General features: G+C 36.6%; 1 protein-coding gene across 2 annotated transcripts in view; it reads right to left on the bottom strand.

Annotated features, from left to right (window-relative positions):
• THSD7B (thrombospondin type 1 domain containing 7B) overlaps nt 1-17,853 on the bottom strand; it is a 1,583,569-nt gene that overhangs the window by 394,554 nt on the left and 1,171,162 nt on the right. The window lies entirely within an intron of this gene.

Genomic DNA, 17,853 nt, shown 5'->3' with positions numbered 1-17,853 from the left:
ACATGGGACAGAAACTTGGCTATTAAAAGTGATTTTCACAAGCTCTGATAATCTAATGTCATAATAAAATAGAATATATTTAAGAAGGAAATTGAATTCATCTTTCAAGAAGACTGTAAAATTACTTCCAGCCCTTATCAGCCTCCTCAGGATCAATAATGACAAACTCCACATTCTCTCCTCATGGAGTGGACTTATTTAAACCAATTGTGATTCTGAGAATATGGGATATGATGCTGCTTCAATGTGGCCATTCAGTATTTTTTTAGTAACTTAATTTGGGGAAATTCACATTATATAAAGTTAACCATTTTAGAGTAAACACCTCAGTGTCACTTAGTAAACCACAGTGTTGTGCAACCACTGCCTCTATTTAGCCTCAACACCTTTTCATCACTCCAGAGTAACACCTTTTATACATTAAGCATTTTTCCCCTTTACCCCTCTCCTCAGACCCTGCAGGCACCAAGTTATGTTTTCTCTCTACAGATATATCTATTTTGAGTATTCCATTTCAATGGAATCACACAATTTCTGATATGTTGTGTCTGGATTTTTTCACTTAACATAACGCTTTGCAGACTCATCCATGTTGTACCATATACACTACTTTATTCCATTTTATGATGAATAATATTCTATTGTACATACATACCACACTTTGTGTATCCATTCACCCATCACTGGACATTTTTTAGCTATTGTGAATACTGCTTCTATGAAAGTGCTTATACCTGTACTTTTTTGAGTACCTGTTTCCAGTTATTGTCAGTACATGCCTAGGGGTAAAATTTCGGGGTCATATTTATCACTCAGTTTTGTTTGTGATTCTGGGAACTGTGGCACAGATGGCCAGATAACTAGATCTTAGACACAGTAGTTTATACAACTGTCCTCATGCCCACCCATTCCCGGCCAAAAGCTAAAGTATTTAGATGAAAGGAAGATTCCTGAACATATGAATATACTCACAATTCCTTAAAAATGTTTATTTTCCCCATTGAAGTGCCACTTAAAGTGTAAATGGCTCATTCAGACTCTATGGCTACTGGTCAAGCAATCATGTAAATTTAACACTAATAAGCTATCAGAGTCTGGGCTTTCTGTATCAAACTAGTATTTAAACTATACCTATGGTATATATTACATCCTGTAACATTCCTTTTTTGTGACCACTAAGGACTTAGAATTCAATATTGTGAAGTACCATCTATCTTTTCTAACAATAGAGCAAACAACTATAATTCTTAGTTTTCTGATCTATATGTCCAAAAAGAGAAAAGATTATAAACAAAATGGAAAAAAAAAAAGAGAACCCAGCTATTCACAAATCTACAGTATTATTTGGAAAGTAGACCAGCATTTTGTCATTATACAAACTTCAAACTACCTTGCTCTGCCCCAAATAATTCACTCTGGGTACTTTATTGATATTTTCTCTTGTATACTATTATACTATCTATGAAAAATAATGAAACAGTTATTGAAAATACTCTACATGTCATAAAATTTTATGTCCTATTTAAATCTCAGAAAATAATGCCAATAAATGTTGATTAAATGCTTGCCGACAGCTGAGTAAGATGTCAACAGATAATACATAGCAAATTTACTGGAATTGATATGCACTTAATTTCATTTTTAAATTTAAATGTTACCTTCTTAAAGGTAAGTAGCCCCTGGCCACTTTTGGACTGAGACCTTAATCAACTAAGGAAGTGTTTATATTTTAAACCAATAAAATATAACACTAAAGCTAAAGGCTAAGCAGAATCTACATGTAATAATGCAATGCCAGCAATAAATTAATGTTTCTGCTTATTAATTTCACAATTTGAAACTTACTTGTCTATCTAGTTGACACATATGTGAAGACAAAGAAACCTGATGTTAGGTATTATCATAATCACAATAACAAAAACAACTGTAATAAAAGAACATCAGCATCTGACATTTGAGAAAACATAGAGTGTATTATACTCTGTACTTACCGCTTTACATGTAGTGGTTTACTGAATATTCACAGGGACATCATTAGTTAGATACCATTGTTTACACCTGAGATACAGGAAGGTTAAAAAAAACTTGCTCAAAGTCATACAGCTAGTATCTGAAAACATGGCACTGGAAAACATATCTGTTAGACATTATAAACGATATTCTTATCTATTATGCTGTATTGCTTCCTGGCTCCTATCTCACATGTGCATTCATCATTACATTACTTTCAGCTGATGCCAAAACATAAAGATGTGATTCTACACAATCCATTGTCAGCTACTCAATAAATTGAGTATTAGAAAGAGTAAGCCTAAAGGAGTGGGCACCTTGATAATCTGGGAATTGCATCACAGGGTGGGGCAGAATAGGGCAATCTATTTCAAAAATAAAAGATAAGCGGATGAAAAAAAGCTCAGAACTAAAAGATGGAAGGATAAGATAGAACACAAGACTGGAAAGGAAGTGGATAGGAGGGACACTCAGCAGAAACAGCACAATGCATGATTAAATAAATGATACAAACACAAGCAAAAATATAATAATGATGTAAGGATATTCACAAAGTAAAACAAACAAAGTAAAACAAAAGGATATTCACAAAGTAAAAACAAACAAACAAACAAAAAGAAACAATCAAATTCTAATAGCTATTAAAAGAAAATAAAGAGAATACAAGAGCAAAGGCTTAAGATGAATGGGGTACTCAAAAGGACTGCTAAAAAGAAAATACTTTAGGTAAGAATATAAGAGTTAAAAATAAGAAGCCAATATTTCTAAGGTAAACATGTTTTAAAAAGTTGTAAGTTAGCTGAAATTTAATCTACATGGCAGGTGAGATGTTTGTTCAGAAATCTAACTGAGCAGCGATATCCAGTTCCCCAGCATATGATAACATAATAATAGCAGCTAACACTTTGATTACCTAGAATGTAACCTGCACAATCTTACATTTAACATGTATTTATTAACTCATTTGATCCTCAAAGCATTCATAACGGTAGACACATGCACCATATGTAGTAGATGTCAGTTTTTACTCTAAGTAAATTACATATATCAACTCATTTAAATGTCACAACAATACTATGAGGTATGAACTATAATTATGCTCATTATAGAGATGAGAATATCGAGTCTTGGATAAATTTAACAATGTACCCAAGGACAAACCTAAGTAAAATGTGGATCCTGAATTTGAGCCTGGACAACCTAGCTCTAGAGCCTATTTCTTAAACATGATGCTTTATTGACACTCATTATCTTCTCACTGTCAAGACAATATATGTACTGGGCTACATAAGGCCTGATCCACTGGAGTCAGTCAAGCATAGAGGATTATAATACCTTTAGCTCATGAGTACTATACTAAGTGTTACTCAGGGTGAAAGAAAATGTAGACGAGTAGACATAGAAGTAAACTAAAATTATCAAAAACAAAAACAAAAACAAACCCAAGTAAAATCTAACAAAGTGTCTTAGAGCTGAAACGCCATATTTTGTTGGACTTAACCACATATTTCAGAAGAAAGTAACCACTATTTCCTGTGTGTATGTAAAGATTTGAAAATTACTCATTACAACTAAGGTGTGGGGGGAAAAGTAACTATATATATAGTGCTGTTTTTGACACCTACCATAATTTGACCTTGAAAAATAACTTTTTTTTTCCTAAAAATGACATCAATTTGTTAACAAGTCCCAATTTCTGGTTGGTAGTCAAAAACAGACAGGAGTTGCGAAGGGAAGGGGATACATAAATATATCCATTTAAAGTTCCTACTGAAATATTTCCTTAACTTGGTCTTTGTTATATCACTCAAAGATGCATGTTTTTAAAGATGCACCTGCATCTATTGCTAATTTATAGTCTTTGACATAGCTTCTGATTTTCTAGTCCACACACTTCATACTCACCTAGACCTGACTCCAAGCTAGTCCCAGTTTCCTGGAGACAGTTAACACTTCCTATCCCACTTTGGAGCATACAGGAATTTTGGGAAGCCTTCATATCATAAATGGCCCAGAGAGACCAGGTTGTGAGGGTGGTAGGCAGCTAGCTCTGATCTCCTTTCTGTGCCTAAACACAGTACATCATCCTCTCACTGTTGCAGCCCCATCCCTTTAGGTGTGGTGCAGGGAACCCCGTGTGCACAGGCTCTTCCCAAAGTATCAAACAGGGGAATGGTCCCTCTGTTTTTGCTTCCCCTTTAACCTATCTGAAACAGCCAGTTTTCATATTCATTGTCCAATATTTCATTTGCAAAAGGAGAGGGGGTGAGAGAAACTCATCTGTGTACCTTCTCTTGCCCTCCCTGGGAACTGGCCATTGTAGGATTCTGGCTGACACTAAATCTGTATGGAGTCCTTTGGCCTCCCATCTTGATATCTACAGGGAGCTATTTGGAATTTACAAAATACCTGGCTCTTGCATATGAAAGTCTGGTTTTCAGGATTTTTGTCTCTGAAAAGAGCTTCAAGATGGCAATTTTGGGCACTGACTGGTACCATCTGTTTGCATTCAAGGTATAATAATCCTGATCTTTTGAACACAGTGGACAGCTCAGTAACCAGGGTATGGGGGGAGGCAGTTGCCCACAATGAAAAAAAGCACACTGTTACATCTCAAAATACAATCCGATGACATCTGTTTAATATGGAAACTCTGTTTCTCATGAGATTTTATAGAGATTCTCTATAATTTTTAAAAGATGAAACCAAAATTCTAACAATGGAATAAATGATCTAAATTTCCCTTTCAAAAGGGAAAATCTTGAAGTAAGTAAACAGTGGTTTATAAGGAACACAATATTTGATAGGAGTTGTGACATCTGGATTTGAGTTCTGCTTTCAACACCTACCAAAATGTGGCCCAGGAAAACTGTTAGGCTTAAGATTCCTTGTATAAGTGGTAGGAAGAGTGCTGCTATCTTTCCTGATTATATTATTGGTATGGTGATAGATCAAAGAGGCTAATGTAAAATAATACTTTGGAAATTGCAAAGCACCATTTATATATAATGTGGCTTTTTATTATTGGTTGAAAATGGAGATAAATGACATCCCAAACAGAAAAATGATTTGGATCAAAGATACTACCTCTATTCTCCATCCCAATTTTGTCTTAGCTAGAAAAATAAAAAAGGAACTGAAATGAGTATAAAGGCAGAAATAACATTATTCATTTTGCCTATCTATATACCTATCTGTTTATATATCTAGCTATTCAGAAAAATATATGGATCAGCTTGAATATATGGTATACCTTTAGAAAGTATTTCAAGTTGTCTAAAAGTTTGCAAACATTGACAATCAATGTTTTTTAAGTTAAACTGGGTAAGTCAATACAGTAAACTGATAATATAACAGTAAAGAATGATCATTTCTTTCTATATAATAAACCCTCAAAAAGATAATTTGAATGCCTTTAGTGAATAAGAAATATATTATAATTCACTTAGCTACCTTGTTATAATTGCACAATTAAGACATTTTCAATTTTCTCTGTGACACATAACACAACAAAGAATATTCTTGACCATATCATTGATTGTTTTCCTAAGAACAAATTTTGAGAAATGGAAAAACAAAGTCAAAGGAGATGAATTTCATTAAGGTTCTCCCTTGAAAAGAGTTGTCAACGTGTGGGTTTTTTTCATTATTTACCATTACCCACAACTTTTTAATTAACATATAATAAAATGCACTCTATGTATTGTATGGTTCAATGGGTTTTGGCAAATGCATGGAACCTTGTATCTACCAGGATTATCATGATACAGAACAGCTCTATCAACACAAACATTCCTTGTGCTTTCCCTTCGGGGTCAATTTGTCTCCTGAAATTCTAGTCCCTGAAAACCACTGATCTGTTCTTTCTCTCTGTAGTTTTGCTTTTTTTCCCCCAGAATGTCATAGAGATGGAATTATACAGCATGTAGGCTTCGGGGTTTTTTTCATTTGTTTGTTTGTTTTTTTTTCTTTTGTTTTTATTATTTTTTTTATTTTTTACTTTTATTATTTATTTACTTATTTTTTTAATTTACATCCACGTTAGTTAGCATATAATGCAATGATTTCAAGAGTAGAAACCAGTGATTCATCCCCTACATATGTAACACCCAGTGCTCATCCTAAAAAGTGTCTTCCTTAATGCCCCTTACCATGTAGCTCATCCCCCCACCCACATCCCCTCCAGCAACCTGTTTCTTCCCTATATTTAAGAGTCTCTTCTGTTTTGTCCCCCTCCTTGTTTTTATATTACTTGTGCTTCCCTTCCCTTATGTTCACCTTTTTGTATCTTAAATTCCACATATGAGTGAAGTCATAGGATATTTATCTTTCTCTGACTGACTAATTTTGCTTAGAATAATACACCCTAGTTCCATCCATATTGTTGCAAATTATAAGATTTCATTCTTTTTGATTGCTGAGTAATACTCCATTGTATATATATACCACATCTTCTTTACCCATCCATCTGTCGATGGACATTTGGGCTCTTTCCATACTTTGGCTATTGTCAACAGCATGGCTATAAACATTAGGGTGCATGTGCACCTTCAAAACAGCACACCTCTATCCTTTGAATAAATACCTAGTACTGCAATTGTGGGTCGTAGGGTAGTTCTATTTTTAATTTTTTGAGGAACCTCCATACCGTCTTCCAGAGGGGCTGCCACAAGCAGTGGCAAAGGGTTCCTCTTTCTCCTCATCCTCACCAACATCTGTCCTTGCCTGAGTTGTTAATATTAGCCATTCTGACTGGTGTGAGGTGCCGTCTCATTGTGGTTTTGATTTATATTTTCCTGATGATGAGTGATGCTGACCTTTTTTTTTTTTATGTGTCTGACAGCCATCTGGATGTCTTCGTTGGAAAAGCATCTATTCATGTCTTTTGACCCTTTCTTCACTGCATTATATCTTTTTTGGGTGTTGACTTTGATAAGTTCTTTATAGATTTTGGATACTAACCCTTTATCTGATATGTCCTTTGCAAATATCTTCTCCCATTCAGCCGGTTGCTTTTTAATTTTGCTGATTGCTTCCTTCACCACGCAAAAGATTTTTATCTCAATGAGGTAACAGTAGTTCATTTTTGCTTTTGTTTCCCTTGCCTCTGGAGACATGTTGAGTAAAAAGTTTCTGCGGCCAAGGTCAAAGAGGTTTTTGCCTGCTTTCTGCTCTAGGATTTTTATGGTTTCCTGTCTTATGTTTAGGTCTTTCATCCATTTTGTTTATTTTTGTGTATGGTGTAAGAAAGTGGTCCAGGTTCATTCTTCTGCATGTTGCTGTCCAGTTTTCTCAACACCATTGGCTGAAGAGAGTGTCTTTAGTCCATTGGATATTCTTCCCTGCTTTGTCAAAGATTATTTGGCCATACATTTGTGGGTTCGTTTCTGGGTTCTCTATTTTGTTCCATTGATCTGAGTGTCTGTTTTTGTTCCAGGGCCATACTGTCTTGATAATTACATCTTTGTAATACATCTTGAAGTCCAGAATTGTGATGCCTCCAGCTTTGGTTTTCTTTTTCAGGATTGCTTTGGCTATTCAGTGTCTTCTCTGGTTCCCTACAAATTTTAGGATTGTTTGTTCTAGCTCTGTGAAGAATGCTGGTGTTATTTTGATAGGGATTGCATTGAATTTGTAGATAGTTTTGGGTAGTATCAACATTTTAACAATATTTGTTCTTCCAATCCATGAGCATGGAATATTTTTCCATTTTTTGTGTCTTCCTCAATTTCTTTCATAAGTTTCCTATAGTTTTCAGTGTATATATTTTTCACCTCTTTGGTTAGGTTTATCCCTAGATATTTTATGAGTTTTGGTGCAATTGTAAATGGGATCGATTCCTTTATTTCTCTTTCTGCTGCTTCATTATTGTTGTATAGAAATGCAACCGATTTCTGTGCATTTTTTATATTCTGCGACTTTGCTGAGTTCATGGATCAGTTCTAGCAGTTTTTTGGTGGAATCTTTTGGGTTTCCCATATAGAGTGCCATGTCTTCTGCAAAGAGTGAAAGTTTGACTTCCTCCTTGCTGATTTGGATGCCTTTTGTTCCTTTTTGTTGTCTGACTGCTGAGACTAGGACTTCCAATACTATGTTGAATAATAGTGGTGAGAGTGGATATCCCTGTCTTGTTACTGACCTTAGGTGGAAAGTTCTCAGTTTTCCCCATTGAGGATGATATTAGCAGTGGGTTTCTCATATATGGCTTTAATGGTCTTGAGGTATGATCCTTCTACCCCTACTTCCTTGAGAGTTTTTATCAAAAAAGGATGCTGTATTTTGTTGAATGCTTTCTCTGCATTGATTGAGAGGATCATGTGGTTCTTGTCCTTTCTTTTATTAATGTGATGCATCACATTGATTGATTTGAGGATCTTGAACCAGCCCTGAATCCCAGGTATAAATCCTACTTGATTGTGGTGAATACTTCTTTTAATGTATTGTTTGATCTTGTTTGCTAGTATCTTGTTGAGAATTTTTGTATCCATGTTGATCAGGGAAATTGGTCTATAGTTCTCCTTTTTGGTGGGGTCTTTGTATGGTTTGGGAAGCAAGGTATTGCTGGTCTCATAGAACAAATTTGGAAGCTTTCCTTCCATTTCTATTTTTTTGGAACAGCTCCAAAAGAATAGGTCTTAACTCTTCTTTAAATGTTTGGTAGAATTCCCCTGGAAAGCCATCTGGCCCTGGACTCTTGTTTTTTGGGATATTTTTGATTACTAATTCAATTTCTTTAGCTGGTTATGGGTCTGTTCAAATTTTCTATTTCTTCCTGTTTCAGTTTTGGTAGTTTACATGTTTCTATATTTTTCCCCCATTTCTTCCAGATTGCCCAATTTATTGGCATATAATTGCTCATAATATTCTCTTACTATTGTTTTATTTCTGTAATGTTGTTTGTAATCTCTTGGGTCCTTTTCTTTTTCTTTTTGATCAAACTGGCTATGGGTTTATCAATTTTGTTAATTCTTTAAAAGAACCAACTCCTGGTTTCATTAATCTGTTCTACTGTTTTGTTTTGTTTTGTTTTGTTTTGTTTTGTTTTGATAGCATTGATTTCTGCTTTAATCATTATTATTTCCTGTCTTATGCTGGTTTGGAGTTTTATTTGTTGTTCTTTTTCCAGCTCTTTAAGGTATAAGGTTAGGTTGTATATCTGAGACCTTTCTTCCTTCTTTAGGAAGGCCTAGATTGCTACATACTTCCCTCTTCTGACCACCTTTGCTGCATCCCAGAGGTTTTACTCTGTGGTATTATAATTTCATTGGCTTTCATATACTTTTTAATTTCTTCTTAACTTCTTGGTTAGCATTTTCATTCTTTAGTAGGATGTTCTTTAATCTCCAAGTATTCATTGTCCTTCCAAAAAAAATTTTTTTTTGATTGATTTCAAGTTTCATAGCATTGTGGTCTGAAAATATGCATGGTATGATCTTGATCTTTTTGTACTTGTTGAGGGCTGATTTGTGTCACAGTATGTGATCTATTCTGGAGAATGTTCCAAGTGCACTCAAGAAGAATGTGTATTCCACTGCTTTAGGATGAAATGTTCTGAATATATCTGTTAAGTCCATATGGTCCACTGTGTCATTCAAAGCCATTGTTTTCTTGATGGTTTTCTGCTTAGACAATCTGTTCATTGTTGTAAGTGGGTGTCAAAGTCCCCTAATATTATGGTAGTATTACCAATGGGTTTTTTTATGATTGTGAGATATATATATATATATATATATATATATATATATATATATATTTGTATGCTCTCCTGTGGGGGGCATAAATGTTTATAATTGCTAGATATTCTTGGTTGATAGAGCCCTTAATTATGATATAATGTCCTTCTTCATCTCTTGTTACAGTCTTTATTTTAAAATCTAGATTGTCTGATATAAGTATGGCTACTCCAACTTTCTTTTGGTGACCATTAGTATGATAGTTCTTCTCCATCCCCTTACTTTCAATCTGAAGGTGTCTTAAAGTCTAAAATGGGTCTCCTATAAATAGCAGATAGATGGATCTTGTTTTCTTATCCATTTTGTTACCCTATGTCTTTTGATTGGAGCATTTAGTCCATTAACATTTAGAGGGAGTACTGAAATGATATGAATAAATTCATATCTCACTCTTAATTTCTTTTTCTCAGACTACCAACAATTGAACAAGGTAATGTCCCCTACCCATGCTGCTGTGTCCACCATTGCCACTATTTTAGATACTTTGGCCGGGCTGTAGGAGTGTGTCAAGCCGTGCTGGACTTACCAAATGTCTTTTCCAATATACCTCAGGCCATCACAAGATCATTTTCCTTCACGTGGAAGGGACAACAATAGACTTTTCTCTCAAGTGTTTCCCCAAGGTTATGTGCACAGCCCAATCATTTGTAATGGGATGGTAGTCTGCAACCTGTCCCTATCCCCTTTCCCCACATTAGTAAACGAGACTGATGACATTGATGACATAATGTTAACAAGTGAAGATGTGCCTCTGCTGCAGGACACCCTGTGGGCTTTGCTTGAATAACTGTGAGGGAGAGGATAGGTGGTGAACAATACAGAATTCAAGATCCAGGAACTAATGTAAGGTTTTTGGACGTCATCTGGCCAGGTAAGATACATGTGGTCCCAGAAGCTGTGATTGATAAAATGCAAGCTCAACCAACTTCTAAAAATATTTATTCCCCACATGAAATAGCATCTCCATCCCTTATGCCACCAAGTAAAGAAAGGACACATATGGGACTGGGAATCAGAGCAGCAAGCTGCCTCTGAGAAGGCAAAAATCTAATGAAGCAGATTAGAGCTCTGGGCATCTCTCAAGCAGAGCTACTATTTGCGTTAGATGTGTCCATGACTCTGGAAGATATAGGTTGGTCACCTTGGCAGATACAACAAAAGGAGAGAGTGCCCCTAGGATTTTGGTCCCACTTGGAAGGAATAAAAAATCTGATATGCCCCATACAGCAAAAGCTCCTAGCAGTGTATACAGAGCTCCTCAAGGTAGAGTCTCTCTTGAAGGAACAGCATATCAAGGTAAGAATTTCCCTTCATATCAAGGGTGGGTTAAAATATATATTCCATCAACTCACCTCTGCCATGGCTCAAACCCCCATTTTGACTAAGTGGCAAACCTGTTTGCAACTGAGGACTACCCTGTCCACCAGCCCACTGTCTCTAGACATGTGAGTGCTATTAGGCCCTGTAGAATATGTGAATCCCCCAAATTCCCCTGCCCTTATTACTGTTTCAGCCCCTGTGGCCTGTAGAGAGGGAGTGAAAGAAATTCCTGCTGATACCTGCTATAAAGATTGGTCTTGTAGAGGCAATCTGTCCACATGGATTGTGGTCCCTATTCAGCCCAGCACTGACACAATCTGGATGGAAATGAGAACAAATCTCAGCAGCCAATGAGCTGAACTTAGAGCAGTTTGGCTAGTGCAAATTCATGATCCAGGGCTGTTAACCCTTTGCATTGTCAATTGAGCTGTTCTAAAGGGATTTACCCTATGGATCAGATAATGGGTAGCCAAGGCATGAGTGATTTTATAACAAATTCTTGTGGGGTCAGGATATATGAAAAGACATCTGAATTCTCATATAAGAGCTAAGACAGTCCTCATTGTCTTCTTCATCCCACCTCATAACACACTGACACCCCTTGCCAATCAGAAAGCTGATGTTCTAGCTCAGATACAAGCTTAGCAACTGACCCTTCAGTAAGTACAGCAGATTAGGTGCACAGAAAGGTGGCTACCACAGTGCTCAGGTGGGACAGCATATTGCCAAGGATGCCAGGTTACTTTTAAATTACAGTGACTTGGTTAATGAAGTAACAGAAGGAACTTTGTGTTCTCACCAATATCCAAGGCAAGTGGCAAAGAAGGCTAGCGTTATCTACCAGAGTTCCCAACCAGTGAGGAATTGGTAAATTGATCATATTGGCTCCTGTCCCCGAGTGAAGTTTCTAAATATGCCATGGTTTCTGTAGACATGGCATGTGACATGACCCAAGCTTTCCCTTGTCACCATGCAAAGTAGGCTTCCATCATTAAGGGGTTAGAGAAGAACACCATATATGGATGCCCCTATTGAACAGATGGTGATCTGTGGTCACATTTTAAAGGTCATAATGTGCAAGACTTGGCAAAAGAATATGCCATTAAATAGAGGCTCCCTCTCCCCTATTACCCACAAGTAGCAGGGTTGGTAGAAAGAAAAAAATGAAATACTAAAACAGCAGATTAAATTAGTAACAGGTAAAACCACCTTGACTCAATGGACTGAAGTACTGTCCCAGGCTTTAATACATTTCAATGATCAACCAGTAGAGCTTGTTGTTCCATATGCCTGACTGGGCACCTCTGCTGAAGCATCCAATACCATGAAGGTATGTAAGCTTCAGCAAACAGTCATTATTGCTCTGACTCTCACTGTAGATCAACATGGTCTGCTGCTGAGAACACCAAGCCTCTTGTGTCTGAGAAAGGAGTTATCTACTGGAATCTGCAGTGGGATGGGTGAGTTACTTAGTGTGCCTCTCAGTAAGCAGGAACTATTCAATATCCACTGGGATCCCACTGCCCTTCTGCACGCTGAACTGTTAACACGTACTATACCTGGAATGGAATATGAACCATTGAAAGAAGGGAGATGGTAAGGGTCCTGGTCCAGCACATCCCACTCCCCCATCCATTTCCTCATGCAAGACAGTGCTGCCTCCTCCAGCCAACATGTGCAGTGTACACAACCAGGTCAACATTAATAGCTAAGGATCAGTCCACAGGTGTAATTTTCATAGAAAAGGAAGATCTTATACAAGTTCTTATTAAATATTTGTCTTTTTGACCTTAGACTTTTGCTGCATCTATAGTTTCTGGTCACAAGATGAGCACCTGATAGAAATACTTTCTACAGTGGACCCATTTGTATACCTAACAAAGAAATCAATGCCACTGTTGACTATGTGGGCAGCTGTCCTTCTCTAGCTCTCCAAGATTGTCATAGTGGTATTGCCACTCCAGGAAGGGGATCAGACGTCCCTAAAGTAATACGTTAAGAATTAACAAGTTAGGACTAATACTCTTAATTCATCGGACATCACCAATACTGATCTAGAAACCTGTGCCACACACTACCAGTAACACTGTGCATGGGTATTCTTTTAATGTTAATCAAACGGCACAGGCAGCCCATAAAACTGCTGATCAGAAGGGTCCTAAAAATTCCACTATCAAAGCCATGGGTGGCTATGTTAAGATTTGGGACAGTTTCATATGACTTATCCCACATGAATGGTTATGGACATTGAACACCTTGGTAACCTCATGTTAGGAAGAGAATGCACTCTAGACAGAACCAACTCAATTATCTAAGAAATCTGGGATGGATATCACCAGAACTATATTTTCATTAGGTCATATTAAAGGATAATGACTGGTTTTCACTGATTGGTATGCCCACCATGTATTCACTAAGTAGCCCTGAATGGCACCCAGCAATTATGTGCTACAAATCTTTGGCCATGGCTTCCACCTGAGTGGTTGGGTTTCTTCACCCTGGGTTTTCCCTGGACACAGGAGAGAATCCACCCCACATTGAAAATTGCCAATTTCACTTCCCTTGAGGTCAGATGGGCACATTCTGTTTTCCACTGATATGGTCATTAGGGACCGTCTTTGCCTTCCCACCCCTGGCCTGCAGGATGTTACAGCACATATAGAAGCCCTTTAAATCCACCCAGACAGCCTTAAATGATAGACAAAGTCTGTCCTTCATAAACATTGAAATGTCTGTAATGAGAAAAACTGTGCTCTGAAACAGGGTGGCCTTGGACATAATTCTACCTCACAAGGATGTACCTGTGCTATTCTCCAAACAGAACGTTGTGTATTCAACCTGAGAAGTCTGCTAATATATCATCTTTATTAAATCACATGAGGACACATTGAATGATCTGATCCTCTGGCTATAGGACTTAATAAATCAGTGATTTGGAACATGGGGGCTTTTGGTGGAAACACTTGTCACTGATTTTGAAAATCAGTGTCTTAATCTATGTTTTCTTTTGCATGTGCCTGTATCATTACTGTGGCATCTGGGATCTGCCTTCTATGTAGCCACATTGCTGTCAAAGAAGCTACCTTCATGCTAGTGAAACCCCTTGCTGACTGATCAGAGCACACTATGGGGGAGGGGGCTGTGGAACATTGTAAGAGCTGGTCATAAGGATGGAGTGTTGCAGGAGGTCATGGAGAAGATGTAACTGCCAGTTGATCGGTGAACTGGACCCAAGCAATTAGAGGCTCCTCACCCCTCCCCTGTCCTTGGAATGTGCAAGGACATTCTGTTTGCCTTCCTCACTCCTAGGATCTGCCCCAAGGATAGAGCCTCCAGATAATGATGTGGTATTAAGACCACATGGACAGTATATATGACTGAAACCACTTACGGCCTCTATATAAACTTTTACATTTTGGCTGGCAAGTGCAGGAATCTACTCATTTTGCACAGCCACTCAAGACAAGCCTCGTATGTAAGTTCTCTTTGCTTATTAAAAGTGGTACCTATCAATCAGGAATAGCCTACCTCTGTCTTAGGTCTCTCCAGTCCTTCAGATTATACTCCAGAAGCTCCTGATGTTACAAACCAACATCTGGATACAAGTTCTTTATCAGACTTGTGATATGCAAATATATTCTCATAGTCTGTGCCCCTCCCCCTCCATTTATTAACAGTATGTTTTGCAGACCAATTTATTTTAAAATTTTTAATTAAGGGGCGCCTGGGGTGGCGCAGTCGGTTAAGCGTCCGACTTCAGCCAGGTCACCATCTCGAGGTCCATGAGTTCGAGCCCCGCGTCGGGCTCTGGGCTGATGGCTCAGAGCCTGGAGCCTGTTTCCGATTCTGTGTCTCCCTCTCTTTCTGCCCCTCCCCCGTTCATGCTCTGTCTCTCTCTGTCCCAAAAATAAATAAACGTTGAAAAAAAATTTAAAAAAAATAATAAAATTTTTAATTAAAATTTTAATTTGTCTAATCTGCCAACTTTTCCTTTATGGATTATACTTTGGTGTCATATCCAATTTCCTTTTAAGAAGTCAAATGTTCAAGAAGGGACAGAAAATTGCATTTTCTGCTGCAAACAAAAAATGAGTTGAAATGTACATATTAGGACCTAAAGTTTCATAATTGTGGGTATTGTGACTCTCCAACCAGCATGCTCTAGTATACAAGTTGTCCACATTGGGTGCTAAAGCACAGCTTTTCCATGTCAAATATTTACTGATTTAACAACCAAGAGATGAGCATTATAATATACTGTGATGCAATGGACATTAGCTTCCAGCTAAAACAACATTTATGTATAATCCAAACAGTATAATAAACAATCTATGAAGATGGGACTTTGTATCTTATAACATTGCATCAAACATTTTACACAATGTCTAGCACATAGTAGGTATCAATAAATTCTGAAGGAAGGAATGAATGAGAAGTAGAGAGAAAGATATTTAGTCTATTTAAGATATAAACTGTATCTTAGGTTTTTGTAGAAAGCACCCCAACCAGTACCTTTGATAGATACCTGTGATGAGTCTATTTGGAGCATCAGGCACTGACTGGGAAACAGTTCCCAAAAGCCATGTTTTCAACCGCAACATTAACCGAGAAACAGTATACGTATCCTAATGGTCTCTGGAGTCAGACTGCCCTGGTTCATATTCTACCTCTGCTACTTATTAGCTAATACTTAACTTCTCTGTGCCTCAGTATCCTCATCTTTAGAATGAGAACTTCTAGTTCATGGGTGACTATGAGGAGAACAGTATCCTTTTTACAGCACTCCTATTCTCCTCAGTTATCATGTAGAAAAAAAAAATCAGCTAATATATGCAAAGTCCTGAGCTGGGAGCTTACAACATAATAGCTAATATAATAGCTATTATGATATAATTGTGTTGGTAACTATTGAAAGTTACAGACCATGGTGAACTATTTTTATTCCAACAAATTTTTAAGCTCAAACCTCTGGGAAGCTTTGAATGAAGTGTATGTTTGCCTTTTTCTCAAGTTGGTATATCCTTATTCTTTTCTGTTTGAATTACACTCTTGCTGCTATAGGAACTATAACACCAGTTTTTTCCTTCTGACCCTGCACAATTTAGGCTCTATGAAGAATATGTAGAGTTCACCAACATCTTTTAAGGATTTTTATACTGGGAAACAGTTCAACAAAAGCACAATATTTTAAAGCAGTTATATATCCCTGATTGTGTAGTTCTCAGAGGACAAGTATCATGTTTCCCTGTAAAAAACACTGTTGATGTTTTTCCTGTACTTGATCTCTTGGCTTTTAAACTGTTCCTATTCAATTTTGCAGAACATGGCAGGTGTCTAATGTCTACTTTTGTATCATATTGAGGAAGTATAATAAAATGCCAAACCATAAAACTACAATGAAGGTTTCCAGTGTTGAACTTGTGGAGGATCACGCTGTATCATTTTCTCATCAAAATGTTGCAAATTATTGAAAGTCCTAAATAATGACTGTCTACCATTTTTCCAATTTGTTCTACAAACTTAGTTCATATATAGGATTACAGTACTGTAGACCAGAGGGCACGCACACTAATGCTCAGAATATGTTCCATTATCCATCATAATTGGAGATCCAACATAAAACAGAAAGCTGTTAAAAGCTTACTTCAGTCTCTCATAAAGCCAGGCAAATGAAAAAAAAAAAAAAAACAAAAAAAAAAACAAAACAAAAAACAAACAAACAAACAAAAAAAAAACAACGTCTGAATGAAAATCAGGTAGATAATAATTAGAAACATGGAATGCTAAAAGATGAACACTGAAGGTTTATTAAAGTTCATATTCAAGTTAAGCTGATGAAGGTGGAAATATGCATGTATGACAAATAAAAGTGTTTTCACCTAGATTAATTACATGGATAGTATGATTTTGATGAATAAATGGATTTTCCCTATTATAATTTTTACATACTGTATTTCACTAACATCATCTTAAGATTAATATTGATGTCTCTTAGCGATTGAATGAATTATAAAGTAGAATAAACCCTATCTCTATTTGCCCAACTTGCCCAAACTGATCTACTGGTTATAATTACAATTCGTCACTGCCATTTTTCCAACTAATCTCAAATAGTTCAAAACAAGCCAATAAATGAACTTAAGAAAAGTTTAATAAAATAAAATATATGCTGAAATACTTCAAAACACAAGGAGTTAACTTAAGCAAACATCAAAAAAATCCAAACATTACTTTACATCATTTCCAAATTCTCCTCAATACTGCATAAGTGTAACCATGACATTTGATTCAAGCTGTGTGCTCAGAATAATAAAAGATGAATACAGACACTTGAAATCTGTGTGCTCTTGTTTCTTCTGCAGTGAGACCAAAAAGAAACATGTTCTCTTTTCATGAAATAAATATTACTTTATTGGATGTCTGCTTTACTTAAGAGGTCAAATCCTTAATTAGATCATTAATAATTATGTTGACATTTACTGCCTGCAAGGCATGGTTTCTTTGGAAGCAATTTAAGAACATTAGATATATCTGATCATTTATCTTATTCTAACTGGCCCACTGGTTAAAAGAATAATTTTCTAATACTTCCAGGCAGTTAAACTAGCACTTATTAGGTTATTTGTACATAGGCACTTTTTTTTTCCTGAGACATAATAAATGAAGGGAAACTTCTGCTCAATAAATTTAAAGTCATATAATGTCTCAAGTCTTTAAACCATTATATTGCTTGCTTGGCTAAAGAAAATGATATATCTCATGTATTTCTGAATCCCCCTTGCCTAGAACA

This window comes from Leopardus geoffroyi, chromosome C1 (assembly GCF_018350155.1).
Source record: "Leopardus geoffroyi isolate Oge1 chromosome C1, O.geoffroyi_Oge1_pat1.0, whole genome shotgun sequence".
In the NCBI taxonomy this organism is placed as follows: Eukaryota; Metazoa; Chordata; class Mammalia; order Carnivora; family Felidae; genus Leopardus; species Leopardus geoffroyi.
The sequence above is the reverse complement of the archived record's forward strand: the minus strand, read 5'-3'. Positions and strand labels throughout refer to the sequence as shown.